The sequence below is a fragment of the Ranitomeya imitator genome, chromosome 7 (assembly GCF_032444005.1).
Source record: "Ranitomeya imitator isolate aRanImi1 chromosome 7, aRanImi1.pri, whole genome shotgun sequence".
NCBI classification, from domain to species: Eukaryota; Metazoa; Chordata; class Amphibia; order Anura; family Dendrobatidae; genus Ranitomeya; species Ranitomeya imitator.
The window spans coordinates 125,391,025-125,407,799 of record NC_091288.1 but is presented as its reverse complement, the minus strand read 5'-3'; the positions used below and the strand labels follow the sequence as shown (position 1 = coordinate 125,407,799).

At 45.9% G+C, this 16,775-nt stretch overlaps 1 protein-coding gene across 5 annotated transcripts in view; it reads right to left on the bottom strand.

Annotated features, from left to right (window-relative positions):
• Positions 1-16,775, bottom strand: part of HIBCH (3-hydroxyisobutyryl-CoA hydrolase) — an 885,760-nt gene that overhangs the window by 431,392 nt on the left and 437,593 nt on the right. The gene's annotated exons all lie outside the window — the stretch shown is intronic.

Here is a 16,775-nt window from a genome sequence, read left to right as displayed (position 1 = left end):
ATGACGCTAATGTGAACGTACCCTTATCTAGCATCTGGCAATCACCTTCCGGGCCAGATAAAGTAGTCTGGCAATTGCCTCCTCAAGGCATTATCCACCATTATCTCCTCCACGTATCTCAGAAGGCATACTACGGGCTTTCTGGGAATCACACATCTATATGCCCCCTCGATACAACTCAGGACTACTATCCAGAAAGAGGCCAGTCTTGGACATGTCCACATCATATGGTATAAACCTGCACCATCATTCCTGCACCGGGGACACTCTGAAGAAGATCTTAGGCCCGCCTTAAATAAGACATCCAGGGACTTGTAGACTCTGTGTATTATATAAATCTGAGACAACCAGTCTCGGTACCCATTCCAGAGTCCCACGTGTCGTCCACCAAGGGGCCCAACTCCCTCTCCCACTTAGCACTGGCTTTAATTGGAAATTTAAGTAGAAAGGTATGCATCAAATCCCCGCACAAGGAGGATATTACCTCTCTTGTGGTCCCATTCCCAAATATATAATCCAGCACAATGTCCCCCTGAAGTGTGAGGTACCCACCCCTGCCGTGAGCTATGCATGTATGTTTCATCTGCGCATATAGGAAACTTCCTGCAGCTCGGAGGCAAAAATTCAGATTGTAACTGGGGAAAAGCTTTCAGCACCTGCTGATCCATCAACTGATAGACATACTGTATCCCTTTGGCCTGCCATTCCTTCAAACACCCCAAGGCCATACATTCTGGGAGATTATTATTATTCCATATCGGTGTAAACCGAGTCAAACAGGTAACCCCACAAATTTGTTTAATCTTCCCCCACAATTTATGTATCAGAAACAGTGTAGAGTATGTTTTACCAAGTGTCCCCAGGGATCCATCCTCTAAACATTGAACCACAAGACATCTATTCTTCAATGTTTCCAGTATATGTTGTATCGCGTTTTAAGTCGCCTCATATGCCCTTAAATGTTGGCAATGGGCCACAAGAAAATACGTTCCAGGATTGGGCAGAGCCAATCCCCCATCATCCTTGGGACGCTGGAGAGTCTCCAACTTAACACGGGGAAGCCGTTTCCCCCAAACAAAGTTTCTAAATAAGGAATTAGTCCAATACAAAAGAAAAACAGTTGGGCTGCACAGCCTTACTCCTTTCGGTAGATCAACAGCGGTGAGTGATAACAGGCTGACTTCAGTGCAGGGGGTGCTCGCATGGATAGCAGATGCAAACGTATAAATAGGAAGAGAAAATGTGGCAGCACTCACCCATCTGTGGTCCAAAACTTTATTCAATACATGAAAAGGTACAGCTTTGCGGTCCGAGGGAGTGCAGGTGGACGGGAGGTGAGCAGGTAAACGACGACGGCCGTTTCGCGCTGATCCAAGCGCTTCTACGGGTCTGGTGTCATGGGAAGTGACGCCGGCTATAACAGGTGAGTGAGAGCAACCCGCCCCCACCCCGCCGCACGCCTACAATCCCAGAACCAATAAGAACAGGTGCATGACAGACAACACATAAAATATGTTAAAAACAACTCCCTGAAAAACAAACTTTTAGAACGAACTTCAAAATGACTAGACGAATAGGGAAACTATGTCTCCAGCGCCAACGTATGATCAAACCTATCAGAGTTATATTAAATAGACATTAAAGCCAAATAACCTATTGTACGGGCATATTCGATCTTTTCTGATTTAAAAGAGCCAACTATCCCATAGGAAAAGAGAACAGGAAAGAGGAAAAACTAATGGGGAGAGAGGAGAAAAAAGAAAAAAGCATGAAACAGCTCCAAACCGCATGGGCTATAAAAATACGGACATATCAATCCTGTCATTGAAGCCAGCGGGACCAGTGGCATTAGTGCGCATGATCCACCGCGCTTCTGCCCTCAATAGCAGTTTGTGCAAATCCCCCCCTCCCGCTGGTAACATTACCCGTTCTATGCCAGCAAACGTGAGGATTTCTGATTTACCCTCGTGCATCTCCCTCACATGATTAATGAGCCTGGGAACCCCTTTCCCCGTAAGAATGGAACGGACGTGTTCTCTAAATCGCACGTACAACTGGCGTATCGTTTTTTCCTATATAAAACCTCTTACAAGGACAGAAAATGACATACACTACATAATCAGTTTTACAAGAGATAAACTGATTAGCCGTGTGTCTAATAGGGCCTATACTCATACTACGTCCAATGACATGGCGTGCGCAAAAATGACATTGTCCGCAACGATAATTTCCTCTGAGGGTTGACCGCTCCAACCAATTCCCCTGAGTTCCTGACAACCGATTATGAACCAGAATATCCCTGACCCGTTCAAATCCCGCATCCCGCGCATGTTAAACGTTCCCTCCCTTACAGTCAACTACTTCGAACGCGGAGGGTGAACTGTTATGTTTGCTAATGACAGGTGTTATGAAGGCAATCCAGAGACACAGTGTGCTTAGCGATCAGAGCGCACACAGTGATCTGACAAATACCCAAAAATACAAGAACGAGCTCTGAGACGTGGAAACTCTGTAGACTGCACACCTGATCCTATCCTAAACACAACTAAAAGCGGCTGTGGATTGCGCCTAACAACTACCTAGGCAACTCGGCACAGCCTAAGAAACTAGCTAGCCTGAAGATAGAAAAATAGGCCTGACTTGCCCCAGAGAAATTCCCCAAAGGAAAAGGCAGCCCCCCACATATAATGACTGTGAGTAAGATGAAAAGACAAAACGTAGGGATGAAATAGATTCAGCAAAGTGGGGCCCGATATTCTAGGACAGAGCGAGGACAGTAAAGCGAACTTTGCAGTCTACAAAAAACCCTAAAGCAAAAACCATGCAAAGGGGGCAAAAAAAACCCACCGTGCCGAACTAACGGCACGGCGGTACACCCTTTGCGTCTCAGAGCTTCCAGCAAAACAAAAGACAAGCTGGACAGAAAAAAAGCAACAAAATAGCAAAAAGCACTTAGCTATACAGAGCAGCAGGTCACAGGAACAATCAGGAGAAGCTCAGATCCAACACTGAAACATTGACAAGGAGCAAGGATAGCAGCATCAGGCGGAGTTAAGTAATGAAGCAGTTAACGAGCTCACCAGAACACCTGAGGGAGGAAGCTCAGAAGCCGCAGTACCACTTGTGACCACAGGAGTGAATTCAGCCACAGAATTCACAACAGTACCCCCCCCCCCCTTGAGGAGGGGTCACCGAACCCTCACCAGAGCCCCCAGGCCGACCAGGATGAACCGCATGAAAGGCACGAAGAAGATCGGAAGCATGAACATCAGAGGCAAAAACCCAGGAATTATCTTCCTGAGCATAACCCTTCCATTTAACCAGATACTGGAGTTTCCGTCTAGAAACACGAGAATCCAAAATCTTCTCCACAATATACTCCAATTCCCCCTCCACCAAAACCGGGGCAGGAGGCTCAACAGATGGAACCATAGGTGCCACGTATCTCCGCAACAACGACCTATGGAATACATTATGTATGGAAAAGGAGTCTGGGAGGGTCAAACGAAAAGACACAGGATTGAGAACCTCAGAAATCCTATACGGACCAATAAAACGAGGTTTAAATTTAGGAGAGGAAACCTTCATAGGAATATGACGAGAAGATAACCAAACCAGATCCCCAACACGAAGTCGGGGACCCACACGGCGTCTGCGATTAGCGAAAAGTTGAGCTTTCTCCTGGGACAAGGTCAAATTGTCCACTACCCGAGTCCAGATCTGCTGCAACCTATCCACCACAGAATCCACACCAGGACAGTCCGAAGACTCAACCTGTCCTGAAGAGAAACGAGGATGGAACCCAGAATTGCAAAAAAATGGAGAAACCAAGGTAGCCGAGCTGGCCCGATTATTAAGGGCGAACTCAGCCAACGGCAAAAAGGACACCCAATCATCCTGGTCTGCAGAAACAAAACATCTCAGATATGTTTCCAAGGTCAGATTGGTTCGTTCGGTCTGGCCATTAGTCTGAGGATGGAAAGCCGAGGAAAAGGATAGGTCAATGCCCATCCTACCACAAAAGGCTCGCCAAAACCTTGAAACAAACTGGGAACCTCTGTCAGAAACAATATTCTCAGGAATGCCATGCAACCGAACCACATGCTGAAAGAACAAAGGTACCAAATCAGAGGAGGAAGGCAATTTAGCCAAGGGCACCAGATGGACCATTTTAGAAAAGCGATCACAGACCACCCAAATGACTAACATCTTTTGAGAAACGGGAAGGTCAGAAATGAAATCCATCGAAATATGTGTCCAAGGCCTCTTTGGGACCGGCAAGGGCAAAAGCAACCCACTGGCACGAGAACAGCAGGGCTTAGCCCTAGCACAAATCCCACAGGACTGCACAAAAGTACCTACATCCCGTGACAGAGATGGCCACCAGAAGGATCTAGCCACTAACTCTCTGGTACCAAAGATTCCAGGATGACCAGCCAACACCGAACAATGAAGTTCAGAGATAAGTTTATTAGTCCACCTATCAGGGACGAACAGTTTCTCCGCTGGACAACGATCAGGTTTATTCGCCTGAAATTTTTGCAGCACCCGCCGCAAATCAGGGGAGATGGCAGACACAATGACTCCTTCCTTGAGGATACCCGCTGGCTCAGATAAACCCGGAGAGTCGGGCACAAAACTCCTAGACAGAGCATCCACCTTCACATTTTTAGAGCCCGGAAGGTACGAAATCACAAAGTCGAAGCGGGCAAAAAATAACGACCAACGGGCCTGTCTAGGATTCAAGCGCTTGGCAGACTCGAGATAAGTCAAGTTCTTATGATCAGTCAATACCACCACGCGGTGCTTAGCTCCTTCAAGCCAATGACGCCACTCCTCGAATACCCACTTCATGGCCAGCAACTCTCGATTGCCCACATCATAATTACGCTCAGCGGGCGAAAACTTCCTGGAAAAGAAAGCACATGGTTTCATCACTGAGCAATCAGAACCTCTCTGTGACAAAACCGCCCCTGCTCCAATCTCAGAAGCATCAACCTCGACCTGGAACGGAAGAGAAACATCTGGCTGACAACACAGGGGCAGAACAAAAACGACGCTTCAACTCCTGAAAAGCTTCCACAGCAGCAGAAGACCAATTAACCAAATCAGCACCCTTCTTGGTCAAATCGGTCAATGGTTTGGCAATGCTAGAAAAATTACAGATGAAGCGACGATAAAAATTAGCAAAGCCCAGGAACTTTTGCAGACTTTTCAGAGATGTCGGCTGAATCCAATCCTGGATGGCTTGGACCTTAACTGGATCCATCTCGATAGTAGAAGGGGTAAAGATGAACCCCAAAAATGAAACTTTCTGCACACAGAAGAGACACTTTGATCCCTTCACAAACAAAGAGTTAGCACGCAGGACCTGAAAAACCATTCTGACCTGCTTCACATGAGACTCCCAATCATCTGAGAAGATCAAAATGTCATCCAAGTAAACAATCAGGAATTTATCCAGATACTCACGGAAGATGTCATGCATAAAAGACTGAAACACACATGGAGCATTGGCAAGTCCGAACGGCATCACTAGATACTCAAAATGACCCTCAGGCGTATTGAATGCAGTTTTCCATTCATCTCCTTGCCTGATTCTCACCAGATTATACGCACCACGAAGATCTATCTTAGTGAACCAACTAGCCCCCTTAATCCGAGCAAACAAGTCAGATAACAATGGCAAGGGATACTGAAATTTAACAGTGATCTTATTAAGAAGGCGGTAATCAATACACGGTCTCAGCGAACCATCCTTCTTGGCTACAAAGAAGAACCCTGCTCCCAGTGGTGATGACGATGGGCGAATATGTCCCTTCTCCAGGGATTCCTTCACATAACTGCGCATAGCGGCGTGTTCGGGCACGGATAAATTAAATAATCGACCTTTAGGGAATTTACTACCAGGAATCAAATTGATAGCACAATCACAATTCCTATGCGGAGGTAGGGCATCGGACTTGGGCTCTTCAAATACATCCTGATAATCAGACAAAAACTCTGGGACCTCAGAAGGGGTGGATGACGAAATCGACAAAAATGGAACATCACCATGTACCCCCTGACAACCCCAACTGGATACCGACATGGACTTCCAATCCAATACTGGATTATGGGTTTGTAGCCATGGCAACCCCAACACGACCACATCATGCAGATTATGCAACACCAGAAAGCGAGTAACTTCCTGATGTGCAGGAGCCATGCACATGGTCAGCTGGGCCCAGTACTGAGGTTTATTCTTGGCCAAAGGTGTAGCATCAATTCCTCTCAATGGAATAGGACACCGCAAAGGCTCCAAGAAAAACCCACAACGTTTAGCATAATCCAAATCCATCAGATTCAGGGCAGCGCCCGAATCCACAAACGCCATGACAGAAAACGACGACAAAGAGCATATCAAGGTAATGGACAGAAGGAATTTGGACTGTACAGTACCAATGACGGCAGACCTAGCGGACCGCTTAGTGCGCTTAGGACAATCAGAAATAGCATGAGTGGAATCACCACAGTAGAAACACAGACCATTCAGACGTCTGTATTCCTGCCGTTCAACTCTAGTCATAGTCCTATCGCACTGCATAGGCTCAGGTTTAACCTCAGGCAATACCGCCAAATGGTGCACAGATTTACGCTCGCGCAAGCGTCGACCGATCTGAATGGCCAAAGACAAAGACTCATTCAAACCAGCAGGCATAGGAAATCCCACCATGACATCCTTAAGAGCCTCAGAGAGACCCCTTCTGAACAAAGCTGCCAGCGCAGATTCATTCCACTGAGTGAGTACTGACCATTTCCTAAATTTCTGACAATATACTTCTATATCATCCTGACCCTGGCACAAAGCCAGCAAATTTTTCTCAGCCTGATCCACTGAATTAGGCTCATCGTACAGCAATCCGAGCGCCAGGAAAAACGCATCGACACTACTCAATGCAGGGTCTCCTGGCGCAAGAGAAAATGCCCAGTCTTGAGGGTCGCCGTGCAAAAAAGAAATAATAATCAAAACCTGTTGAATAGGATTACCAGAAGAATGAGGTTTCAAGGCCAGAAATAGCTTACAATTATTTTTGAAACTTACAAACTTAGTTCTATCTCCAAAAAACAAATCAGGAATAGGAATTCTTGGTTCTAACATAGATTTCTGATCAATAGTATCTTGAATTTTTTGTACATTTATAACGAGATTATCCATTGAAGAGCACAGACCCTGAATATCCATGTCCACACCTGTGTCCAGAATCACCCAAATGTCTAGGGGAAAAAAAAAAAATGAACACAGAGCAGAAAAAAAAAAAAAAATGATGTCAGAACTTTTTCTTTCCCTCTATTGAGAATCATTAGTTTGGGCTCCTTGTACTGTTATGTTTGCTAATGACAGGTGTTATGAAGGCAATCCAGAGACACAGTGTGCTTAGCGATCAGAGCGCACACAGTGATCTGACAAATACCCAAAAATACAAGAACGAGCTCTGAGACGTGGAAACTCTGTAGACTGCACACCTGATCCTATCCTAAACACAACTAAAAGCGGCTGTGGATTGCGCCTAACAACTACCTAGGCAACTCGGCACAGCCTAAGAAACTAGCTAGCCTGAAGATAGAAAAATAGGCCTGACTTGCCCCAGAGAAATTCCCCAAAGGAAAAGGCAGCCCCCCACATATAATGACTGTGAGCAAGATGAAAAGACAAAACGTAGGGATGAAATAGATTCAGCAAAGTGGGGCCCGATATTCTAGGGCAGAGCGAGGACAGTAAAGCGAACTTTGCAGTCTACAAAAAACCCTAAAGCAAAAACCACGCAAAGGGGGCAAAAAAAACCCACCATGCCGAACTAACGGCACGGCGGTACAACCTTTGCGTCTCAGAGCTTCCAGCAAAACAAAAGACAAGCTGGACAGAAAAAAAGCAACAAAATAGCAAATAGCACTTAGCTATACAGAGCAGCAGGTCACAGGAACAATCAGGAGAAGCTCAGATCCAACACTGAAACATTGACAAGGAGCAAGGATAGCAGCATCAGGCGGAGTTAAGTAATGAAGCAGTTAACGAGCTCACCAGAACACCTGAGGGAGGAAGCTCAAAAGCCGCAGTACCACTTGTGACCACAGGAGTGAATTCAGCCACAGAATTCACAACAGTGAACAACACGCAGAGAGGGTTCGTACAACAATCCGGTGAACTCTGCCAACGTTTAGGTGAGTGTTGTGAATTCTGTGGCTGAATTCACTCCTGTGGTCACAAGTGGTACTGCAGCTTCTGAGCTTCCTCCCTCAGGTGTTCTGGTGAGCTCGTTAACTGCTTCGTTACTTAACTCCACCTGATGCTGCTATCCCTGCTCCTTGTCAATGTTCCAGTGTTGGATCTGAGCTTCTCCTGATTGTTCCTGTGACCTGCTGCTCTGTATAGCTAAGTGCTTTTTTGCTATTTTGTTGCTTTTTTTTCTGTCCAGCTTGTCTTTTGTTTTGCTGGTAGCTCTGAGAAGCAAAGGGTGTACCGCCGTGCCGTTAGTTCGGCACGGTGGGTCTTTTTTGCCCCCTTTGCGTGGTTTTTGCTTTAGGGTTTTTTGTAGACTGCAAAGTTCGCTTTACTGTCCTCGCTCTGTCCTAGAATATCGGGCCCCACTTTGCTGAATCTATTTCATCCCTACGTTTTGTCTTTTCATCTTACTCACAGTCATTATATGTGGGGGGCTGCCTTTTCCTTTGGGGTATTTCTCTGGGGGCAAGTCAGGCCTATTTTTCTATCTTCAGGCTAGCTAGTTTCTTAGGCTGTGCCAAGTTGCATAGGTAGTTGCTAGGCGCAATCCACAGCCGCTATTAGTTGTGTTTAGGATAGGATCAGGTGTGCAGTCTACAGAGTTTCCACGTCTCAGAGCTCGTTCTTTTGTTTTTTGGTATTTGTCAGATCACTGTGTGCGCTCTGATCGCTAGGCACACTGTGTCTCTGGATTGCCTTCATTACACCTTTCATTAGCAGACATAACTGTACAAGGAGCCTTAACTAATGATTCTCAATAGAGGGAAAGAAAAAGTTCTGACACCATTTTTTTTTCTCTGCTCTGTGTTCACTTTTTTTTTTTTTTCCCCTAGACATTTGGGTGTTTCTGGACACAGGTGTGGACATGGATATTCAGAGTCTGTGCTCTTCAATGGATAATCTCGTTATAAATGTACAAAAGATTCAAGATACTATTGATCAGAAATCTATGTTAGAACCAAGAATTCCTATTCCTGATTTGTTTTTTGGAGATAGAACTAAGTTTCTTAATTTCAAAAATAATTGTAAGCTATTTCTGGCCTTGAAACCTCATTCTTCTGGTAATCCTATTCAACAGGTTTTGATTATTATTTCTTTTTTGCGCGGCGACCCTCAAGACTGGGCATTTTCTCTTGCGCCAGGAGACCCTGCATTGAGTAGTGTCGATGCGTTCTTCCTGGCGCTCGGATTACTGTACGATGAGCCTAATTCAGTGGATCAGGCTGAGAAAAATTTGCTGGCTTTGTGCCAGGGTCAGGATGATATAGAAGTATATTGTCAGAAATTTAGGAAATGGTCAGTACTCTCTCAGTGGAATGAATCTGCGCTGGCAGCTTTGTTCAGAAAGGGTCTCTCTGAGGCTCTTAAGGATGTCATGGTGGGATTTCCTATGCCTGCTGGTTTGAATGAGTCTTTGTCTTTGGCCATTCAGATCGGTCGACGCTTGCGCGAGCGTAAATCTGTGCACCATTTGGCGGTATTGCCTGAGGTTAAACCTGAGCCTATGCAGTGCAATAGGACTATGACCAGAGTTGAACGGCAAGAATACAGACGTCTGAATGGGCTGTGTTTCTACTGTGGTGATTCCACTCATGCTATTTCTGATTGTCCTAAGCGCACTAAGCGGTCCGGTAGGTCTGCCGTCATTGGTACTGTACAGTCCAAATTCCTTCTGTACATTACCCTGATATGCTCTTTGTCGTCGTTTTCTGTCATGGCGTTTGTGGATTCAGGCGCTGCCCTGAATCTGATGGATTTGGATTATGCTAAACGTTGTGGGTTTTTCTTGGAGCCTTTGCGGTGTCCTATTCCATTGAGAGGAATTGATGCTACACCTTTGGCCAAGAATAAACCTCAGTACTGGGCCCAGCTGACCATGTGCATGGCTCCTGCACATCAGGAAGTTATTCGCTTTCTGGTGTTGCATAATCTGCATGATGTGGTCGTGTTGGGGTTGTCATGGCTACAAACCCATAATCCAGTATTGGATTGGAATTCCATGTCGGTGTCCAGCTGGGGTTGTCAGGGGGTACATGGTGATGTTCCATTTTTGTCGATTTCGTCATCCACCCCTTCTGAGGTCCCAGAGTTCTTGTCTGATTATCAGGATGTATTTGAAGAGCCCAAGTCCGATGCCCTACCTCCGCATAGGGATTGTGATTGTGCTATCAACTTGATTCCTGGTAGTAAATTCCCTAAAGGTCGATTATTTAATTTATCCGTGCCCGAACACGCCGCTATGCGCAGTTATGTGAAGGAATCCCTGGAGAAGGGACATATTCGCCCATCATCACCACTGGGAGCAGGGTTCTTCTTTGTAGCCAAGAAGGATGGTTCGCTGAGACCGTGTATTGATTACCACCTTCGTAATAAGATCACTGTTAAATTTCAGTATCCCTTGCCATTGTTATCTGACTTGTTTGCTCGGATTAGGGGGCTAGTTGGTTCACTAAGATAGATCTTCGTGGTGCGTATAATCTGGTGAGAATCAGGCAAGGAGATGAATGGAAAACTGCATTCAATACGCCCGAGGGTCATTTTGAGTATCTAGTGATGCCGTTCGGACTTGCCAATGCTCCATCTGTGTTTCAGTCTTTTATGCATGACATCTTTCGTGAGTATCTGGATAAATTCCTGATTGTTTACTTGGATGACATTTTGATCTTCTCAGATGATTGGGAGTCTCATGTGAAGCAGGTCAGAATGGTTTTTCAGGTCCTGCGTGCTAATTCTTTGTTTGTGAAGGGATCAAAGTGTCTCTTCGGTGTGCAGAAAGTTTAATTTTTGGGGTTCATCTTTACCCCTTCTACTATCGAGATGGATCCAGTTAAGGTCCAAGCCATCCAGGATTGGATTCAGCCGACATCTCTGAAAAGTCTGCAAAAGTTCCTGGGCTTTGCTAATTTTTATCGTCGCTTGATCTGTAATTTTTCTAGCATTGCCAAACCATTGACCGATTTGACCAAGAAGGGTGCTGATTTGGTAATTGGTCTTCTGCTGCTGTGGAAGCTTTTCAGGAGTTGAAGCGTCGTATTTGTTCTGCCCCTGTGTTGTGTCAGCCAGATGTTTCTCTTCCGTTCCAGGTCGAGGTTGATGCTTCTGAGATTGGAGCAGGGGCGGTTTTGTCACAGAGAGGTTCTGATTGCTCAGTGATGAAACCATGTGCTTTCTTTTCCAGGAAGTTTTCGCCCGCTGAGCGTAATTATGATGTGGGCAACCGAGAGTTGCTGGCCATGAAGTGGGCATTCGAGGAATGGCGCCATTGGCTTGAAGGAGCCAAGCATCGCTTGGTGGTATTGACTGATCATAAGAACTTGACTTATCTCGAGTCTGCCAAGCGCTTGAATCCTAGTCAGGCCCGTTGGTCGTTATTTTTTGCCCGCTTCGACTTTGTGATTTCGTACCTTCCGGGCTCTAAAAATGTGAAGGCGGATGCTCTGTCTAGGAGTTTTGTGCCCGACTCTCCGGGTTTATCTGAGCCAGCGGGTATCCTCAAGGAAGGAGTCATTGTGTCTGCCATCTCCCCCGATTTGCGGCGGGTGCTGCAAAAATTTCAGGCGAATAAACCTGATCGTTGTCCAGCGGAGAAACTGTTCGTCCCTGATAGGTGGACTAATAAACTTATCTCTGAACTTCATTGTTCGGTGTGGGCTGGTCATCCTGGAATCTTTGGTACCAGAGAGTTAGTGGCTAGATCCTTCTGGTGGCCATCTCTGTCACGGGATGTACGTACTTTTGTGCAGTCCTGTGGGATTTATGCTAGGGCTAAGCCCTACTGTTCTCGTGCCAGTGGGTTGCTTTTGCCCTTGCCGGTCCCAAAGAGGCCTTGGACACATATTTCGATGGATTTCATTTCTGACCTTCCCGTTTCTCAAAAGATGTCAGTCATTTGGGTGGTCTGTGATCGCTTTTCTAAAATGGTCCATCTGGTGCCCTTGGCTAAATTGCCTTCCTCCTCTGATTTGGTACCTTTGTTCTTTCAGCATGTGGTTCGGTTGCATGGCATTCCTGAGAATATTGTTTCTGACAGAGGTTCCCAGTTTGTTTCAAGGTTTTGGCGAGCCTTTTGTGGTAGGATGGGCATTGACCTATCCTTTTCCTCGGCTTTCCATCCTCAGACTAATGGCCAGACCGAACGAACCAATCAGACCTTGGAAACATATCTGAGATGTTTTGTTTCTGCTGACCAGGATGATTGGGTGTCCTTTTTGCCGTTGGCTGAGTTCGCCCTTAATAATCGGGCCAGCTCGGCTACCTTGGTTTCTCCATTTTTTTGCAATTCTGGGTTCCATCCTCGTTTCTCTTCAGGACAGGTTGAGTCTTCGGACTGTCCTGGTGTGGATTCTGTGGTGGACAGGTTGCAGCAGATCTGGACTCAGGTAGTGGACAATTTGACCTTGTCCAAGGAAAAGGCTCAACTTTTCGCTAATCGCAGACGCCGTGTGGGTCCCCGACTTCGTGTTGGGGATCTGGTTTGGTTATCTTCTCGTCATATTCCTATGAAGGTTTCCTCTCCTAAATTTAAACCTCGTTTTATTGGTCCGTATAGGATTTCTGAGGTTCTCAATCCTGTGTCTTTTCGTTTGACCCTCCCAGACTCCTTTTCCATACATAATGTATTCCATAGGTCGTTGTTGCGGAGATACGTGGCACCTATGGTTCCATCTGTTGAGCCTCCTGCCCCGGTTTTGGTGGAGGGGGAATTGGAGTATATTGTGGAGAAGATTTTGGATTCTCGTGTTTCTAGACGGAAACTCCAGTATCTGGTTAAATGGAAGGGTTATGCTCAGGAAGATAATTCCTGGGTTTTTGCCTCTGATGTTCATGCTCCCGATCTTGTTCGTGCCTTTCATGCGGCTCATCCTGGTCGGCCTGGGGGCTCTGGTGAGGGTTCGGTGACCCCTCCTCAAGGGGGGGGTACTGTTGTGAATTCTGTGGCTGAATTCACTCCTGTGGTCACAAGTGGTACTGCAGCTTCCGAGCTTCCTTCCTCAGGTGTTCTGGTGAGCTCGTTAACTGCTTCGTTACTTAACTCCGCCTGATGCTGCTATCCCTGCTCCTTGTCAATGTTCCAGTGTTGGATCTGAGCTTCTCCTGATTGTTCCTGTGACCTGCTGCTCTGTATAGCTAAGTGCTTTTTTGCTATTTTGTTGCTTTTTTTTCTGTCCAGCTTGTCTTTTGTTTTGCTGGTAGCTCTGAGAAGCAAAGGGTGTACCGCCGTGCCGTTAGTTCGGCACGGTGGGTCTTTTTTGCCCCCTTTGCGTGGTTTTTGCTTTAGGGTTTTTTGTAGACTGCAAAGTTCGCTTTACTATTCTCGCTCTGTCTAAGATTATCGGGCCCCACTTTGCTGAATCCATTTCATCCCTACGTTTTGTCTTTTCATCTTACTCACAGTCATTATATGTGGGGGGCTGCCTTTTCCTTTGGGGTATTTCTCTGGGGGCAAGTCAGGCCTATTTTTCTATCTTCAGGCTAGCTAGTTTCTTAGGCTGTGCCGAGTTGCATAGGTAGTTGCTAGGCGCAATCCACAGCCGCTATTAGTTGTGTTTAGGATAGGATCAGGTGTGCAGTCTACAGAGTTTCCACGTCTCAGAGCTCGTTCTTTTGTTTTTTGGTATTTGTCAGATCACTGTGTGCGCTCTGATCGCTAGGCACACTGTGTCTCTGGATTGCCTTCATTACACCTTTCATTAGCAGACATAACAGGTGAGAGAGGATATCCCAAAGCCCTGCTAGATACAGCCATGAATAGGGTGAGTTATATTACAGAAGGGCAGAATGGAGGCCAGCAGAGCTCAGCTGAACCGCGGTTTACCTTTTGTTTTAAGTATGGTCCGTTGGACCAGGAAATCCGTGCGTTGATAAGACGCCATTGGCACGTATTAGAGAGGGATAGGGACCTCTCTGGTAAGGCTTCAGGGGGTCCGTTGATCTCAAATAGGAGAAGTACACGGGTCAGGGATATTCTGGTTCGTAATCGGTTGTCAGGAACTCAGGGGAATTGGTTGGAGCGGTCGACCCTCAGAGGAAATTATCGTTGCGGACAATGTCATTTTTGCGCACGCCATGTCATTGGACGGGTAATGTTACCAGCGGGCGGGGGGGATTTGCACAAACTGCTATTGAGGGCAGAAGCGCGGTAGATCATGCGCACTAATGCCACTGGTCCCGCTGGCTTCAATGACAGGATTGATATGTCCGTATTTTTATAGCCCATGCGGTTTGGAGCTGTTGCATGCTTTTTTCTTTTTTCTCCTCTCTCCCCATTAGTTTTTCCTCTTTCCTGTTCTCTTTTCCTATGGGATAGTTGGATCTTTTAAATCAGAAAAGATCGAATATGCCCGTACAATAGGTTATTTGGCTTTAATGTCTATTTAATATAACTCTGATAGGTTTGATCATACGTTGGCGCTGGAGGCATAGTTTCCCTATTCGTCTAGTCATTTTGAAGTTCGTTCTAAAAGTTCGTTTTTCAGGGAGTTGTTTTTAACATATTTTATGTGTTGTCTGTCATGCACCTGTTCTTATTGGTTCTGGGATTGTAGGCGTGCGGCGGGGTGGGGGCGGGTTGCTCTCACTCACCTGTTATAGCCGGCGTCACTTGCATGACACCAGAGCCGTAGAAGCGCTTGGATCAGCGCAAAACGGCCGTCGTCGTTTACTTGCTCACCTCCCGTCCACCTGCACTCCCTCGGACCGCAAAGCTGTACCTTTTCATGTATTCTAAATAAGGAATTAGTTTAATCTTTATTTTTTTTTATATAGCGCTAACATATTCCGCAGCGCTTTACAGTTTGCACACATTATCATCACTGTCCCCGATAGGGCTCACAATCTAAATTCCCTATCAGTATGTCTTTGGAATGTGGGAGGAAACCGGAGTGCCCGGAGGAAACCCACGCAAACACGGAGAGAACATACAAACTCTTTGCAGATGTTGTCCTTGGTGGGGTTTGAACCCAGGACCCCAGCGCTGCAAGGCTGCTGTGCTATCCACTGCGCCACCGTGCCGCCCATTTTGTTTAAATTTCCCCTGAGGTATCCATATAGGCGCATTGTGTAGGACATATAGTATTTTGGGCATCAGAATCATTTTAATAAGGTTAACCAGACCCACCACCGACAGGTGTAGTTTATTCCAAGCACCTGCCTTTGCCTTAAGGGTCCCCAAAATGGGGGTTACATTTTTATGCAAATAATCTTCGATCAGCAATGATATCCATATCCCAGATACTTGAACTGTTCCACTACTTTTACTCTGCCTCCTTCTGCATCACTATTCATTTCATCAACAGTTCCATCTATATTAAACAAGTTTGATTTACTCCAGTTAATCGCCAACCCCGACAGTGATCCAAAACCCTCAATAAGCTGTATAGCACCTTCTCAAAGATGCCTGTAGATCACTTAAGAATAACAACATATCATCTTCGTAGAGTGGAATTTTTTCCCCTAAGGTCACATACTTAAATCCCAAAACCTCCGTAGACTGTCGTATTTTCGCGGTCAACGGTTCCATAGCCTAATCAAACAAAAGAGGGGAGAGAAGGCATCCCTGCCTGGTTCCTCTATGCAATTTTAAGGTATGAGACAGCACCCTACTCACCCTAATTCTAGCCAACGGTTGTGCATACAGTAATTGGACCCATGATATGAATTGCGGGTCAAAACGCATATGACGCAGAACCTGCCATAAATAGCCCCATTCTACACTATCAAAAGACTTCTCAAATTGACAGCCCCCCCGGCGCCTTCCCCTTTGCCATTGACCACAATGCCCTACTTAACTCCTCATCCGTGTTAGGTGCCACCAAACTTTCCTTGTCATCATTCTCCAATCTGGGAAGTTTCACTCCCTCTAGGAATGCCACAGTGTCCTCAACCGATGTTCCCGCCCGAGAGGAGTATAAATCTTTATATAATTCAGTAAAAATATTCAAAATGTCCGCTTTATCAGACATCTTCGTGCCATCCCTCGAATTTAAAGAGTGCACGTATGGGTTACCCCTTTGTGCCGAAGCCACCAGCGATAACATATGGCCCACCTTTTCCCCATCCAGATAGTAATCCAGCTGCTGAAATTCCCTTTTCCTCACTGTCTGTTCCAAAAGGATCTTTTTCATATCCTCCCGAGATTCCCTTAATCTTCTTCTGGCCTCTTGGGTGTTAAGTGTAACCATCTCATCTTCCACTTTCCTTATCTGCTCCATAGTTGCTTTCTCTAACTGTTTCGTTCTCGACTTACACCTGCTAATATCTCTAAATAACAATCCCCTCAAGTATGCTTTCAAAGCAACCCAAATAATAGATATATCAGCGCTTCCTTCATTAATACCAAAGTATTCCTCCACTTCCTGTAGTATACTCTGTAGGTCCAAACTGTGTAGCCAAGCAGGGTGAATTTTCCACTTTCCCCTGGGTCCAGCTTGTGTCTGAAATAGCCCGAGACAAATATTTAACATACCTTACCATTGAGTCAAACATCCCATTTCCAAGGGCCATGTCTATTCTG